Here is a 16,483-nt window from a genome sequence, read left to right as displayed (position 1 = left end):
GGAGAAGAGAAGGCTCCGGGGAGACCTTATAGCAGCTTACTAGTACCTGAAGGGGCCTACAAGAAAGCTGGAGAGGGGCTGTTTATGAGGGCATGGGGTGATAGGACAAGGGGTAATGGGTTTAAGATGAAGGAGGGTAGAGTTAGATTAGATCTAAGGAAGAAATTCTTTAACGTGAGGGCAGCGAGGCTCTGGAACAGGTTACACAGGGAAGCTGTGGATGCCCCCTCCCTGGAAATGTTCAAGGCCAGGTTGGATGGGGCTTTCAGCCACCTGGTTTAGTGGAGGGTGACCCTGCCCATGGCAGGGGGGTTGGAACTAGATGATCTTTGAGGTCCCTTCCAACCCAAACCTTTCTACGATTCTATGATTCTTCTGTTCAGTGGTGTTTGCCCAGGAACCAGCATCTTCCCAGAGGCAGTCTGCGGTGGGCAAACAGAGAAACAGTGCGATGCTTTACTGCCCAACATGCTAATCAGTCATCCTCTCCCACTGCTAATCAAGTAAACAAAAATATGTGCTCTCAGAGATAACAAGGATTAAAGGTTTTGCAGTTATTTCCCATAGGGATTCCAGGCATTCCCATATTTGCAGTAATTCCCAGAAGTTTACATCCCATTTGTCTATGCAGGGAGAGGAACGGTCTTCAACGTTCAGAGTAACACCAGTTCTGAGTTGAATAATTCTGAAGAAATGTCTTGAATATTTGGGATTCCTCCTCCAAAAATATCTGTCTGACACAGGAAGAGATTAATCTTGCCTAGCTGCAGCTCTCTAAAAGCTAGGCTGGTGAGCTGGAACCCTCAGTAACTGATGGAGGCAGAGGAGCAATTTCGGACAATGAAAGAATGAAAGAAATAATGCCTTATACAAGGCAATCACAGTGGTCTATTCTTTTCTTCCGCTATTTGTCTTGAAAACAATTAAAACTGTAACTTTCTCACCAAGAAAATAATTTTCAGTTTCATTTCTCTATAAAAATTCAGTTTGCATTTGCCTGATACCTTCCAATTGGTATGGTTTTTCTACTTACTTGTCATCAGAGGTTATTGTGGTTCAGGTATATGAATGTAGGTACCTAGACTGTAGCTGTTTACATCTGACGTAACTATTTTAAGCTCTGCTTGCAAACACTTCTACTGAATGGTATTTCTCATTCTAAGGTAGAATAGGCTAAAGAACAGCACCCCAGAAATGCTTGTTTCTCTGGGTCAGTAGCTCTGGTGTAGATATCTGCACTGCAAATGTCTAAAATTAGGTGGGATAAATCTCATGCAACAGGCTTGACACTTTAAGCTCCTGTTCAGCAAAGCACTTACTGACAGCATAAAATGAAGCCTGAGCTTACATGCTTTGCTGAAGTGAAGCCTCAATTACTTAAGGAATGAGAAGACAGTCATGGGGGATCATAGCAGTTAAGACTTGCACAAGGCTTATGTTGGATTTCCACCATGTAGTCCTACATACTGTTCTATTCCCCTGCAGAAAACAGTTTTCTTCCTTCAATTTCCTCCTCCAAACACATTTATTTCCGACCCCTCCTGGCGCTCGCTCTCCTTGGCTGAGTCACACCCGCGATGTAACCCAAAACTGGGGCAGGCAAGCAAGAGGCACCGCAGACTGCTGGGATTCGCAGCTCTTCGCCACTGGCTCTTATCCTTCTGTTTTTCTTTAGTGTTTAATATCAAATTCTTCACCACTTGGCTGAAAACTTTGCTTGAGAATGGCAAGACTGCATAAATATGTGGTGGTGGGAGGAGTGAGCTTCATGTAATTTGGGGGTTGGTTTGTAAACTACTTGTGGGTAGGTAGCTGGAGCTGAAAGCCTGGCCTCATCGGGCATGTTTGCACTAGCAAACTCCAAGCTTGCAGGGTGCAGGTCCAAGCACAGGCGCTGGTACCCCCGTTGTGGTGTTGGCCCAGGCCACCATGCCATCCAACCCCAAAATGCCTTCTGCATCCTGCCACATCCTCCTGGCTACCAGGAGAACCTGGATTCAGGAGTAAACCTTGAAGTTATACTAATTATTTTTTATAGTCATCTTGCACCTTTGAGGCAGAGACCGAATCATCGCTTTTATGTAGAAAAAGATTACTACAGTCATCTCCTGAACTTGCCCAAGGCTTTTGAATAGAATAGAATAGAATAGAATAGAATAGAATAGAATAGAATAGAATAGAGTAGAGTAGAGTAGAGTAGAGTAGAGTAGAGTAGAGTAGAGTAGAATAGAATATTTCAGTTGGAAGGAACCTACAAAGATCATCTAGTCCAACTGCCTGACCACTTCAGAGCTGACCAAAAGTGAAAGATGTTAGTACGGGCATTGTCCAAATGCCTCTTAAACACTGACAGTTGGGGTGCAAATAATAAATAATGGCAGTGATTTATTATTGTTGTGCTCATGCTGTAAAGATGTTAGAGGAGATGTCAAAATACTTAAATCAAATTGACATGCTTTGTTTATATGTTCCATCGCTGTGCTACATGAGAAGCGGAGAAATGAAATTACTAAATTGAGACCAGCCATCAGCAAGAATTGCTGCAACCCTGAGGATGTACAGAGTGCAGACTAAGTGGAAACTGGTAACTGTAAAACTGCAAGAACACCAATGTGGTACTTTTTTTTCCTCTGTTACAACAATTTAGGCTCTGTAGTCCCTGCTGGTCAATAAAGTCAATGGAGACACAATCACAAGTACTGAGCAATACTGGTACTGATAATCAGACACCTGAATCCCACTCTTAGTTTCACACAACTAGTTAACTACCTAATAAACCAAATAAATAAATTAAACCCAATAGTAGCAACACAAATGGAATTGAGAATTCAGTTAAGTCCAGTGACTGTCACTGCCAAGGGCAAGGTGACTGTGTTAAGGGACGAGGGAGACTGGGGTCAGCATTACTTGAAATAATCAGCAATTTTCTGGTCTAAAGTACATCATGTTTCTGTCCATAACTCCCCAGATCTGACTTCCATTTCCTTGTGTCAAGTGCTTATGCCATGTTTACAAATGAAAGTATGAGTCATTATCAAATGCATTTTCACTTGTTTTTCTTCTGGTATTTTCTATAAAATGAATGGTTGCAGATGTCCATGTAAAAAAAATTCAGATCACTGTGTCTGTCACTCCATTAGCACTGAACAGCTTTGGAAGATAATAAGGCATACTTAAGTTTCTGTTTTTCCTTCTTGATGATACATTTAGAATTTTTAAATGTAAAAAAAATTAGCTTTTTCTTCCAATTAATCCATGTGTCAAGTTTTTATTATTAGATTTTTATACATTTAGCAAGAAATATTATATTTTTATCTTTTTCCTACCTTTTATTTGCAAGAAACTATGTCAGTATTCCCAGTAAACTGCAAGCTGGAAAATAGATGTGTTATAACTTTCTGAAATGCACTTTGGTAACATAAATAAATGCATTCAGAGTTCAATGTATTCTTCAATGACCTGGAGGAGGGGACAGAGTGTACCCTCAGCAAGTTTGATGATGATGCAAAGCTGGAGGAGTGGCCGACACACCAGAAGGCTGCGCTGCCATTCAGCAAGACCTGGGCAGACTAGAGAGTTGGGCGGAGAGGAACCAAATGAAATTCAACAAGGGCAAGTGTAGGGTCCTGCACCTAGGGAAGAACAACCCCAGGCACCAGTACAGGTTAGGGGTTGACCTGCTGGGAAGCAGCACTGCAGAGAAGGACCTGGGAGTCCTGGTGGACAACAAGTTGTCCATGAGCCAGCAGTGTGCCCTTGTGGCCAAGAAGGCCAATGGTGTCCTGGGGTGCACTGAGAAGAACATGGCCAGCATGTCGAGGGAGGTGCTACTGCCCTGGTGAGGCCACATCTGAAGTATTGTGTCCGTTTCTGGGCTCCCCAGTTCAAGAAAGACAGGGAGCTACTGGAGAGAGTCCAGTGAAGGGCTATGAGGATGGTGAGGGGACTGGAGCATCTCTGGTATGAGGAAAGGCTGAGAGAGCTGGGTCTGTTTAGCCTGGAGAAGAGAAGACTGAGAGGGGATCTTATTAATGCTCATAAATATCTAAAGGGTGGGTGTCTAGAGGAAGGGGCCAGACTCTTTTCAGTGTTGCCCAGCACCAGGACAAGGGGCAACGGGCACAACCTGGAACACAGGAAGTTCCATCTCAATATGAGGAAAAACTTCTTCATTTTGAGTGTGACCGAGCACTGGAACAGGCTGCCCAGAGAGGTTGTGGAGTCTCCTTCTCTGGAGATATTCAAAACCCACCTGGACACAATCCTGTGCAATCTGCTCTAGGTGATCCTGCTTTAGCAGGGAGGTTGGACTAGATGATCTCCAGGGGTCCCTTCCAACCCCTACCGTTCTGTGATTCTGTGAATCTGTGAGTTTGTTTCAAAGTGGGAGAACCTTTCTAATGGAAGTAAATATGCTGTTACATGATTGATTAGAAATGTTTATTTAATCTCTTTGACAAGTTTTCAGGAAGAAATGAGTGAATAAGATTTTTGTTTGCTTGTTTTTCTCTTTAATTATATTATATATGAATTAAATAGCACCGTAAAATAACCCATACAGATAGGTTTAATTTTCCATTACTCTAAAAGCAGTATCAAGGACAAATTTACCTGCAGTTGTTATTTCTGATTGTAAGTGCTCAAAATGTGATGAGTATTAAAAGCTGCTAACAGTTCAAAAATATCTATAAATTCAGTAAAAGTAATTAAACTCCCTCCTTGCATAATGCACAAGGTTTCACAATTCTCGAGCATTTCTCTTTTATATAAGACAACAACTGAGTCAGAGACTTCAACACATTTTATTATAAGCTCATTTGGTGCACAGTCCCTGTTTGCTTTCTGACCATGGTCATAAGGTGATCTACATCCAATTAAATCTCTCAGTCTGTGAATTAGATATTCATTACACACACCCCTGATGACTGCATACAGCAAAATTGCATAATGTCTTCATAAATCTTATTTGAATGAATGAGTCGTTGAATTAAAAAATGATGTAAAGCTTAGTCCTGCCCTTTCTTATGTTACACTTCACTACACACTTTTGAGAATTAGCATCTGGGGAGATGAGCCTCCGCATTCCCCACGACACCCAGGGAGGTAACGACTGAGCATTCAGGGTCACACTCTGACTCACTGATTGTTATACAAGCAAGGTACCAGTTAAGGAGCCAGAAGTTAGGCAGTTTATATTGAAGCCAGTATTCCCTTGGCATATATTTTGGTTTCACAGTGTTTATTTTGGGGGCAATAAGGTTTCTGCTCACAGAAGGGAACTGTTGTAATATCTAAAAGTACAATCATATGCATGGCAACGTCCTGGCCCTATAAACAGAGGGAAAGCCTATTTTTTGTGCGAATTTATGGCACATGCATTGGCTGTGAAACTGGGGTTCCCATGTGCACCAGTGCATCATGTTGCCATTGCAAACCGGCATGCCTGATGCTGAGATCATGTAAAACTTTTTGTTTCAGCAATACTGTAGAGGCAGGAGTGAGATTTTAATAAAGTCACCTTGCTTATTCATGCTAGTCTAAATCACAAGGTCCAGTAAATTGCCTGCGGAGTGCTGTACCACATCACTGCATTACATAAAATCTCACCCCTGGCGTTTCTCAGTACATTTCCAAGGGAAATGAAAATAATGCTCGCTGACCTGCCTTTGGGTGTGAATCGTGCTGAAAGCAGGTACAGCTGTTGACAAGGAGCCCTCGAAAACCTGCCCCACTCAAAAACCTGTCCCTCGCTTTTCACAAGAGCAAACAAGCAGAACAGATAAGGGCAACAATTTTGGCTTGCCATCCTCTGAGTCTTGTAGGAGTGGCAAAATAGTAATAATCCGGCCGATATTACTCACAATAGTGTAACTGATATCCAGCTCAAGATATTAAACACAGGTACATGCCCTGATACTTATTCACCAAAAGTAGTTCAGTAGTGGTTTTTTTCTCTTCTTTGGACAGTAAGAGACTCAAATGTGGAGGATAATTTTGGCTTGCTTTCTTCAGGAATTAGTCCACAAGAGACTGTGCCACACATCTTAGGTAATTCCTTTGTTGTCTCTTTCTCTGTCAGCAGCCTGGTGAGATGCCAGAGGACCGGGAAGTGTGAGTGGGCTTGCTGACAGTGTTCCCACTTGTAAACTGCTCCCATGCGTTCGTCAGGCCTTCAATGGGAAAGTAGGTTTGGAATGGAGTTCACCTCTGCTGGGAGACAGGGCACAGCCCGGCAAGGGCTCTGAGCAGAAAACTGGTTCCTTTTTTCGCCACAGGAGGAAACCACTAATTTTTAGAGATTAAAAAATAATATGAAAGAGTGAGAAGCACACCTACTCCAACGTAGCCAAATGGTCAAGGTCCTTATTCCAGGTGTGGTGAGAGAATGTGGAAGCATTTTACCTTTAATTTTACAAAAAGTACTTTTTTTCCCGGAAAAAAAAAAAATCCCCACCTTTAGAGAGACCAAATCTATTTATTGATATGGGTTTAGTTTAGAAAAAAATACTGACCCTCAAAATGGAGGCATATTTTTTGAAATTATTACTTTGGTATTTCTTCCTGGGATTTGCCAAACATAACTTTTCACTTTTCATTGCAGAAAGGCATCTTGACTTTTAAAATTATCCTAAATTTACAAAAGCAAACCTTTGAAGGTTTAAGTTCTATCTCCCACAAGAGTCTTAAAACATTTTGGTTTAGATCAAAAATATCTTAGATGGTAACAGAAGTATTTCTCTTCCCCAGAAACCTCAAATTTCTGTTTCTTGGTTCAACCCAAGCCAAAATTTCCCCTCTAAGTATTAATTCAACCTCTGACTAAACAGGAAATGGGTTTTTTAATACTCAGATTCAGAAGGCAGACTAAAGGTCGAGTCCCTGTCCTCATGTCCAACTATTTGTAGAAAGGACTTTTGAACTCTTGTCTAGGCAATGGTCCCTGACACTGGCCTGTTAGCTACCTTGATGGAATAAATTTCTCCTGTGTTAAGCAAAAATCTCTCCCTTTTTTCCCCTCTCCAGAGGGGATACATGTTCTAGCAAACCATTTTGGTTCATATTAACCAAAAACTTCAGATAAAACAGGTTTCTGGAAGAAACTTTTAACCCTCTCTAGCTGCCAGGGTACTTGTGGAGTGATTCCTTTTCCTTTCACGTTCCACCAAGGGAAGAAGCAGTCACAGAGGCAGTAAATTGCTCCCCAAAAAGCAGCCTTGACCCCATGGGAAGGGGGCAGAGGGGCAGCCTCGGCAGGGACAACACGCCAGCCGTCTGTCTGTCCTCACAGCAATGTAATCAGGACTGGCAGGGAGCAGGCCCACTTAAAGCCCCTATAATTTAAAAAAAGTGCTTGACATAATAGGTGTCCCCACGGAAGTATTTTCCAGAGGCAGCACAATGTGGGAGTTAGGGAGCTCGTGCAGTGATAACACATTGCATTTCTCAAAGGTTTTGAGAAGCAGTGGGAGATGCAGAAGACAGCCCAGGTAGAAGTTAAACCATTTATGGCAAAACACCTTCACAATTAAAAGGAGGAATTAATTGCCTCACAGCCAGAAAGGATGACGAAGATCCTACTTGCTTTCCTCCTACATAGATAGTAAAGAGAAATCAGGAAATGAGAATCTGAGCAAGAAATGGCTAAAATGCTAATTATTTTATTTAACTAAGTTGTTTGTTACTAACTTTAAGCAGTGCAGATCCAGTTCACATGAGTGAGCTCATCACATTTACTCAAGGAAGAGAGGTGGATTTGCCCAGAGTGGTTCTTCTGGTGATAGAGAAGCATATTTAAATAGGATTTATTTAATGAAGAAGCTCCATTGAAACAGGAGCCCAAACTGCCAGATTGATGTTGAAAAGTCCCCAAACCTCTCTCCACCTGAAGGAGGGAGGCATTGTCACCACACACCCAGGGTGGGGTTTTTGTGTCATTTTTTTTTTAAAAAGCATTATCTCTGATGCAATGCACTTGAATTCTTAGGTGCTTTGCCCTTTCCCATAACGTAAGGATGGGTAAAGATCAGCTGTATGTGGTACAGAGAGGACACATGATGGGAAAACAAAGACAAGACATACTTTAATTTGTGCCTAAGCACAAAATGGCTGATGCCTCTCCAGCCATGAGGACAGCTGCTCAAAAACCACACACAAGTCGTAACAGAGCTGAGCTATGCACATGGCACCAAATTGAATTTTTTTTTTTTTTTTTTTTTTTTTTTTATGTGAAGCAGGGCTCTTCCACAGGGAAAGTCTCCGTTTCATCCCATGACTCCTCACTGTCAGCTGCAGGAAATATGGCACCATCATTCCAGCCTGATGCCCCTTGGGCTGACAGCTTGTCCCAGCCCTGAGGATGGCCTCTCCCAGTGCCGGGTGCTGAGGATTGTTTGCTCTTCTCCTTCTCGTCCTGCGTGGTCCTCGGCGCTGCTCGGGTGGTTCTCTTCTCCGGTGAAATACCACTGGTCGTTTTCTTGCTCCGAGGAACACACGGCGTACGTGAGCAAGTTGCCTGCAGGACATGAAAGCCAACACATTTTTCGCTGTGAGAGGGTGGGGTGAATGTCAATTATTTCACATTTCCCTTGATTACTGTGTCTCCATGAATCACATCCTTGGGAACGAGGCAGCCTGGATGAGGGGCGCCTGGAGATGAGCGTTTGCAGGCTCCTGCTGCTGGCTTGGTCTGCCATGGCTTTCACCTCCCAACATCTCTCACACTCCATTATCATACCCAACAGAGACATTTCTCCACTCCCAGCGCTGCTGCCTTTAACTCAGCTGCAGCTTCAGCCGAGTCGGACCAGCCTGAACTTTGTACCATGTCACTCATGTCTGCCACCCACAGCGCGCTCCAGCTCTGCGCCTCCGCACAGGAGGAAACACGCTGAAAGCTACAATGCCCGTGGCCCATTTTTCAAAAATTTGAATGCTGTGAAGAGCTCAGTTAACCCCATGCATGCTGCTCTGCGTGCATGGGGAGTGGAGACGGTTCGAAGGGAGTTTCTGTAACACATAATGAGAGGGAGAATATATCGTGGGACCTGTTAGCAAGGCTTTGGAGAAATACAAATATAGATTATAATATCACTTGGCAAACTTGAACCAAATGCAAGTCGTTCCTGATGTAAGGACCTTCAAGGCTAATATCAGTACCAAAGCATGCTGAGGGGGGAGGAGGAAAGGTACCAGAAACAAGGTACCTTAGAAACAAGGATTTCCAGGCTCTTTTGGATGTCACTAGCAATGGTGCCATTGTGGCTGCCCAGGCAGAAGGTGTCCTGGTCTGCAGCCCCATGGACACTGAGTGTATTGGTAGTGAAGACCTGAAGGTGGAGAAGGAAGAAAAGGGGGTATCTTCAAGGAAGATGGAACATTGTGGGTAGGAAACGGCTGTACCATGTCTCAGATTGGCTGTTTCTCTCCCTTATCCTGCACTCCTGTCCTGTCTCACATCATGTGCTCTGCTCATCCTTTTCCCCCTTTGTTGTTCCCTGTGTTTCTTTTCCTTAACCTCCTTTTGCATCATGCTTCCCCTTCTACCTGAGCACACACCCCTCTTCTTGGGCATCAGAGGGGTGACAGTTATCAACCACATTCTCCATTGCAAAGAAAGAGGCCAGTGCTTCACCAGTTCACTACTTACTTACACTGTATTTTTTTTATCCCACCTCCCTGTTTGCATTCCCATGATTTTTGGCCATTTGGTAGAGTTACAATTGTCTCATGGACCATGTAGTATTGTATTATTGAAACCATCATTGTCACTTACATTAGTAATAGCTAGAAGCTTTACATTTTTTGCCCTTGGTACAGTGAAAACACATAGTAGGAGACAACTGCTGCACCCAGAAGGCTTGTAAACATGATGGCTGGTTATCTTAAAAGGTGTGGAGTCTACCCATTGGTGAGCCTGAAGAAGAGCCACCCCCAGCTTCCCAAAAGAACTCCAGGTGGATGGCCCTGAGAAGGTGAGGAGGTAGCCTGAGAGAGTGATGACTGCAGATGGCAGCAGGTTCCACAGCTGTAAGCAAGAGGTGGTACTGCATGATCCACAGCAGCCCATGGCAAAACCCATGGCATGGAGGCTATGGGGCACCAGTCTGAGGCAACTGGGAGCATCTGTCTAGCCTGAGGACTCCATGGGGACATCTTTCACCAGCAGCAAGGCTGGGATCGTTGTCCATGGGATACTCACAGCCCTGAAAATGACCAGTCACCCCACTGAACCATCCTGAGCACAGGCATGCTTCAAGGGGAATGTGACCAGGGAGGAGGGCAGCAGCTGTCCCTTCCGCACCATCACGGCTGCGAGCAGAAAGCTTAGTCCAGGCTAATTCCTTAATAACTATGCTGAGGAGCAAGACTAGGACTTGCTGACCATTAATTCAGGTTTCCCAGACTAATACTTCCTTCTGTTTCCTTCCCTCCCTTCCCTCTAATAAAGTTCTGCTCATTTAAAACACTTCGTTAAAGCTTGCTGCTGTGACTAGGAAAACACTGCTTAATCCAGGGTGCACAGAGAGAGTCATTTAGTCTCCCAAGTTTCTGAATGGGAGGTTGAGTCAGGGTTGCTTGAGTTTTCAAGGAATCATAGTTGAAAATTGGACCCAGTGTAGCAGCACATGCTGAAAGTGTTACAAAAGTAAGCAGACAAGACCAAAAAAATGGGATGACGATGACGAGGTGAGGGATGCTTCCAGGATCCCTCACCAACTCAAGGTATTCTATGATTCTATGATCCAGCAGACTGTCAACTGCAGAGTGGAGAAGAGAGATCTGTCAGGCTCCTCTGCCTGACAACATGCCCATCACGAGACTGAGCATATAGTGGACATGGACACGTCCTGACAGATGCCAGGTCATATATTGGGGCTCAGTTTGGCAAGTCCGAATACGTTCAGTAAAGTCTCTTAGCCATTTGCCAAGCCTCCCTCTTTTTGCTACTGTCCCTTTGTTTCTTTGGTTGGAAGTTCTCACACTGCAGCACACCCATCTGAGAAGACTCATTGTCACTGTTGTAGAGAGGGCAGTAATAGGCTAGATATGACCTGGGAATTTATTACCACCTTTCCTTTCTATGCTTGACAAAAATATTAAAAAACATTAGAGACCAGCGCTGCATCCACAGATGTGATCTGTTCATGACCTTCTCTAAAAATGCAATACCTTCTCATGTAGACAAAGTTTCAGTAACTAGAATGGCAGAATGAATAGAAATACAAAGTATGGAAATCCGTAACGGTAGTGTGGTGGGTTGACCCTGGCTGAGGGCCAGGTGCCCACCAGAGCCGCTCTATCACTCCCCTCTTTCATTAGACAGGGGAGAAAAGGTAAAACTTACGGGTCGAGATAAGGACAGGGAGAGATCATTCTCTAATTATCATCACGAGCAAACCAGACCGAACTTAGAGAGGGAATTCATCTTATTTATTACTAAGCAAAACAGAGCAGAGGAATGAGAAATAAAACCAAAATCTTAAAACACCTCCCCCCACCCCTCCCATCTTCCCGGGCTCAACTTCACTCCCGGCTTCAACCTCCGCCCCCCCCAGCGGCACAGGGGGACGGGGAGTGGGGGTTACGGTCAGTTCATCACGCGGTGTTTCTGCCGCTTCTTCATCCTCAGGGGGAGGACTCATTGTTCCCCCGCTCCAGCGTGGGGTCCCTCTCACGGGAGACAGTCCTTCACGGCCTTCTCCAACGTGAGTCTCCTCCACGGGGTGCAGACCTTCAGGAGCAAACTGCTCCAGCGTGGGTCCCCCACGGGGTCACAAGTCCTGTCAGCAAACCTGCTCTGGCGTGGGCTCCTCTCTCCACGGATCCACAGGTCCTGCCAGGAGCTTGCTCCAGCGCGGGCTTCCCACGGGGCCACAGCCTCCTTCAGGTGCCTCCACCTGCTCCAGCGTGGGGTCCTCCACGGGCTGCAGGTGGAATCGCTACACCCCCTCATCCTCCCTCCATGGGCTGCAGGGGGACAGCCTGCTTCACCATGGTCTTCACCACGGGCTGCAGGGGAATCTTGCTCCGGCGCCTGGAGCACCTCCTCCCCCTCCTTCTTCACTGACCTTGGTGTCTGCAGATGTTCTTACATCTTCTCCCTCCTCTCTCTGGCTGCAAAAAACGCTCTCTAACTGTTTTTGTCTTTCTTAAATATGTTATCACAGAGGCGCTGATTGGCTTGGCCTTGGCCAGCGGCGGGTCCGTCTTGGAGCCGGCTGGCATTGGCTCTATCAGACACAGGGGAAGCTTCTAGCAGCTTCTCACAGAAGCCACCCCTGTAGCCCCCCCCCGCTACCAAAACCTTGCCACGCAAAACCAACACAGGTAGCCCTTAATATCTGTACCTCTCTATGCTTGGAACAGAACAAATAAGAGTAGTATTCTGATTTTTTTCTTTATAATCATCTTCATTAAGACCAATATATGATTTTATTTGTCTGTCTTTTTAAATTAATGAAATTTATTATAAATTTAATGACTAGTCCTTTAGAAAGTTGGGGTAGGTTTCAGCTTTATATTAAAACTCCTGAATTTCATTGTCTACATGCAAACCACACCTAGTATGCAGTTTACATAGGAGACCATCATGGTCAGTGGAGAGCTTGTCAGCACAGCCAGTGAGCTCAGCTCGGTTGCCCATACACATGTCCTGGGGTGCACAAGACGTTTATGTGGTGCTGTGAGAAGTGACACAGCACAGAAAAGACACAAAGTCTTTTGCACTGTTGTCCAGAAGCCAGAGAAGGCACAAAGAAGGTCTCAGGTGATAAAAATTGAACTGCTCCTTTGCCTCACATGTTGGCATCTTGATGTAGCCATCTCAACTTAGTGTCCTAAATTGAATCTTGACTTTTTTACAGTAACTTATTGCCTTCTGCTAAGTCCCGATGTCTGAAGTGCTGCTGAGAGCCTCATTTGCTCTTGTTCTCTCATGTCCTGGTGAGATAAATCCTAAGATGGCACCACTGTGAATAAAAAATAGTTCAAGGACTGCTTTCTGCCCCATGGTCTAGAGTTGTGGCATGCCTCATGGCCACACAAGTAAGCAACCCTCTTCCCCAAAACTGAGTGACCACATCCAAAATGCCTGTGGGCAACAGTTCAGCTCCTGAACCACGCCTGAGCTGTGACTGTAAGAGTGCAAGCTGGCCTGGGTTGGGAATGAGCGATGGCCAACACATGGGCCTCTCTACACTTTGCTAGTATATTTGTATCCTCTGTTCAGAGTGCTGCTTTTCAGTGTTATATCCACTTTTTATGACAACATAAATTTTTAAGGCCAGGATGAAATGTGACTGAAATTTTCTAAAATATGGGTGTTCTGTATAATGAAAGGAAAAGCACAACCACAGTGTTGCTTCACTTAAACCAGAAGCATTTCATGGATACCCCGCGAATGACAACTTTACTCAGCTAAGGCAATCTTGCAAAGCCCAGCAGTGCCAGGATTTCTGAGAGCTGACTGGGTTTTGCCCTTTCATCCCACCTTGGCTTCACATTGTAAAAATGCAGATGCTTAGGAAATTGCCTCCAGGTGTTGAGTGATCTGAGTTTCACAAAAATAATAAACCTTGATCTGAGATAGATGACCTTGTTGTCAGCATAGGATCTTTAGGCTTGCAGAAGAGAACTGAAAAGTGTCTTTTTGCATTCCCTTGCTGCAGCTGTAGCGCTTTTTCAGCAAGTCTCAGAGAGACCTGGAATTGCTCAGTTTTCTTCGGCAAGAGACTCTTGTGATACACGCAGAGCATAAGGCTGGTTTAGGTGTTTTGTGGAGATACATGAACTAATGCTAAACTCCTTCATTTGGATACCATCTGTTAAGTTAGTTAGTCCTGGCACTGTGGTACTCAGCATGGAGGAAAACATCTGGTTTGGAGGTATGCAGTGCTCATAAAGCTACGTGGTGTCTCTGCATAGGAACCAGCAATGGAGACCTGCCCTTCAGTTCTTTTTGGGCATCGTGTGAACCAAAAGCACCCAGCCTTTGTGTCTTGATTTCTTCAACTAGAAGAAAGGATAATACTATTTCATTTTCTCTTGGGGGTTCTGTGTTGGTTGATTTATGAATGGAGATGAACTCTGGAAGTTTTTACGTAGAGGCTTGCTATAATGCCAGTCTTTTGTCCAATGTCTCCCAACAGACGAAACTATGGATTAGGGACATCTGATGTGTACCATGGTAGCCCAGCAACTACTGCCTAACTCTCTTTATGGTCCATATAATTTACTGTGCTTCCAGGTTCAACAGTGCTGAAAAATATGCACTATAGATGCAATTTCATTGTAGAAATTGTTTAGAGCCTGCTAAACCTTTAGTCAGAGTATATGGGATTTTTTTCTTCCATAAAAAGCCTGAGGGTTAGTATCTGTTTAACATTCAGGAGGCAAGAAATGCTTCCAGCACTGGAAACAGTGAAGATCATCCTTCTGGGATCCCTGAGATGAGATACTAGATCTTGTAATGAACTTGCATTCCTTGTTTTCCTATTACAGCAGACATCGAGGGGTAGCAGTTGGGTCTCTGTACATCATCAGCAACAGCAGCAAAACACATTAACTCAATGCTGCTAATGAGCACCAAGTGAGTACTGGAATAGGAAGCTTTGTTGACACTTAAAAGATCCCAGTTATCAGGCTCTGTGCTGCCTAATTGCAATTCCCTGTGTGGGAAGCACTGCTTCAACATCTCTATCTAGTATGGACATGACTGGCAGGAATACACTACTCCTATGGAATGTCAGTTACTGCAGGAAACAATTATCCTTTCTGAATATTTAAAATATGTCAAAACATTCTTCTTTTTTGCCTTTTAGGGCTCATCCAAGCTGTGAGTGTGTCAACATCATTCCACCTACTCAGAGGCGGCTCTGGAATATCTGATTCACAGGCATTTCTCTTGCTTGACGTTGAACCTTGTGCAGCCATATTTGACTCAAGCCTTTGCCAGTAATACAGGCAAAGCTGGATTTTGCCAACCAAAGGGTCTGGTCAGCATGTACCACCATTACATTCCTCTCCTCTCCAAAACAGGGTGCCCATGTCCAAATTTCCTGTGGCCCTCGACTATGCTCATTCCCAAACTGCGCTAAGTGTGTCTGGGAGAGGGCTAGTTGACCCAGGCCAACAGCACATGAGGGACTATCGTAACAATTTAATTGTGTAGGTGATCACGCTCTGGAGTCTCGGCCTGGGTCCTGACACTTTAATTTACTAGCAGAGATAGAGTCAGTGAGTAGTAACAACAGGATCATCCAGTCAACTGGTCTGATGGTATATCATGGACTATTATGTCTCACCTTGCTTCCCTTTCGTAGGGGTTTGCCTAGGGCATCTCTACTAGGAAGACATCCAATCTTGATCTGAAAACATCAAGAGACAGAGAATCCAACCCTACTTTTGGTAAGTAGTTCCCAGAATTAATTGCTCTTACTATTAATAATGCATGCCTGGGTTTCTTTGTATGAATTTGTTTGGCTTCAGCTTCTAGCTGTTGATTCCTGCTGTGCTTTCTCCACTAGATGAAGGAGATCTTTTGCATATGGTATTATCTTGTTGTGGTGGTACTTGTACACTTTAATCAAGTCATGTCTCCATCTTTTTGATACGGTAAGCAGAGATCCCTTCCAGGCTTTCACTAGAGAGACATTTTCTCCCCTCCTCTCTCTGACCTGTCTCCAACTTTTCCCATTTAAAATACGAGCATCAGAACTTTTTGCACTATGCCAATATTAGTCTTACCAGAGCAGTGGGGAGAGATAAGATCAGCTCCCCACTTCTACTCACTACTTCCTTGTTCATACACCCATGAATCACATCATCCTCTTTTGCTTTACACTAGGAGCTGTGTTGCCACTCTTAAATTCAGTCTACAGTCCTTGATTTCCATGACTGCCTGCTACCTGCACTGTAGGCTCCATTCCCTGCTCCTACAGCAGTGCCTATACTAAGACAAATCTTTAAAATCAGGTCTTCTACACTGTCTGTGTTATAATGTCCTGGCAGCGTGTTGCAAAGTTAAATCCCTGAGCTGCTCAGGTAAGATTCTTGGGTATGGAATAAAGAAAATAAGTAAGAACTGTTCCTTAGAAAATGCATGACAAAATTCTCCTTAATGTCGATACCAGTGGGATCAGCTCATGGCATTTGTTCACCAATATGAACCTGTAACTAAATTTTCCAGGTCTACAAAAAGTGAAATCCATGCTGCTCTAATCCTTTTTTCATATACAAGATCTTGTAACTGCTGTAACCAGTGAACACACATCAAGTCCTTCCCACTGCTACTGACAGTATTTTCTCATCTTAAAAAAAAAAATAAATCAAGTCTAACCTGTCTTTCCAACAAAGATTTTCTGCTCATTAAAATCTGAGAACTGCTGCATGGATTTCAGCTTGATAGGCAGAAAGTATCTCATTTGTCCCAAAGGCAAGTGTAGTCTACGTGGCTAAGCCAGCATCATGAAGTTTTTTAAGTCAA

The 16,483-nt window shown here is 44.1% G+C and overlaps 1 long non-coding RNA gene across 1 annotated transcript; it reads left to right on the top strand.

The window, feature by feature from the left end:
- Positions 1–14,855: 14,855 nt before the first annotated feature.
- LOC142601244 (uncharacterized) lies at positions 14,856–15,612 on the top strand. The gene is made up of 3 exons (XR_012834845.1): positions 14,856–14,993; positions 15,321–15,405; positions 15,525–15,612. It is a non-coding gene; the product is annotated as an uncharacterized LOC142601244 (long non-coding RNA).
- The last annotated feature ends 871 nt before the right edge of the window (positions 15,613–16,483 follow it).

The sequence above is a fragment of the Balearica regulorum genome, chromosome 3, assembly GCF_011004875.1.
Source record: "Balearica regulorum gibbericeps isolate bBalReg1 chromosome 3, bBalReg1.pri, whole genome shotgun sequence".
NCBI lineage: Eukaryota > Metazoa > Chordata > Aves > Gruiformes > Gruidae > Balearica > Balearica regulorum.
This window is presented reverse-complemented; position numbering and strand designations above follow the sequence as displayed.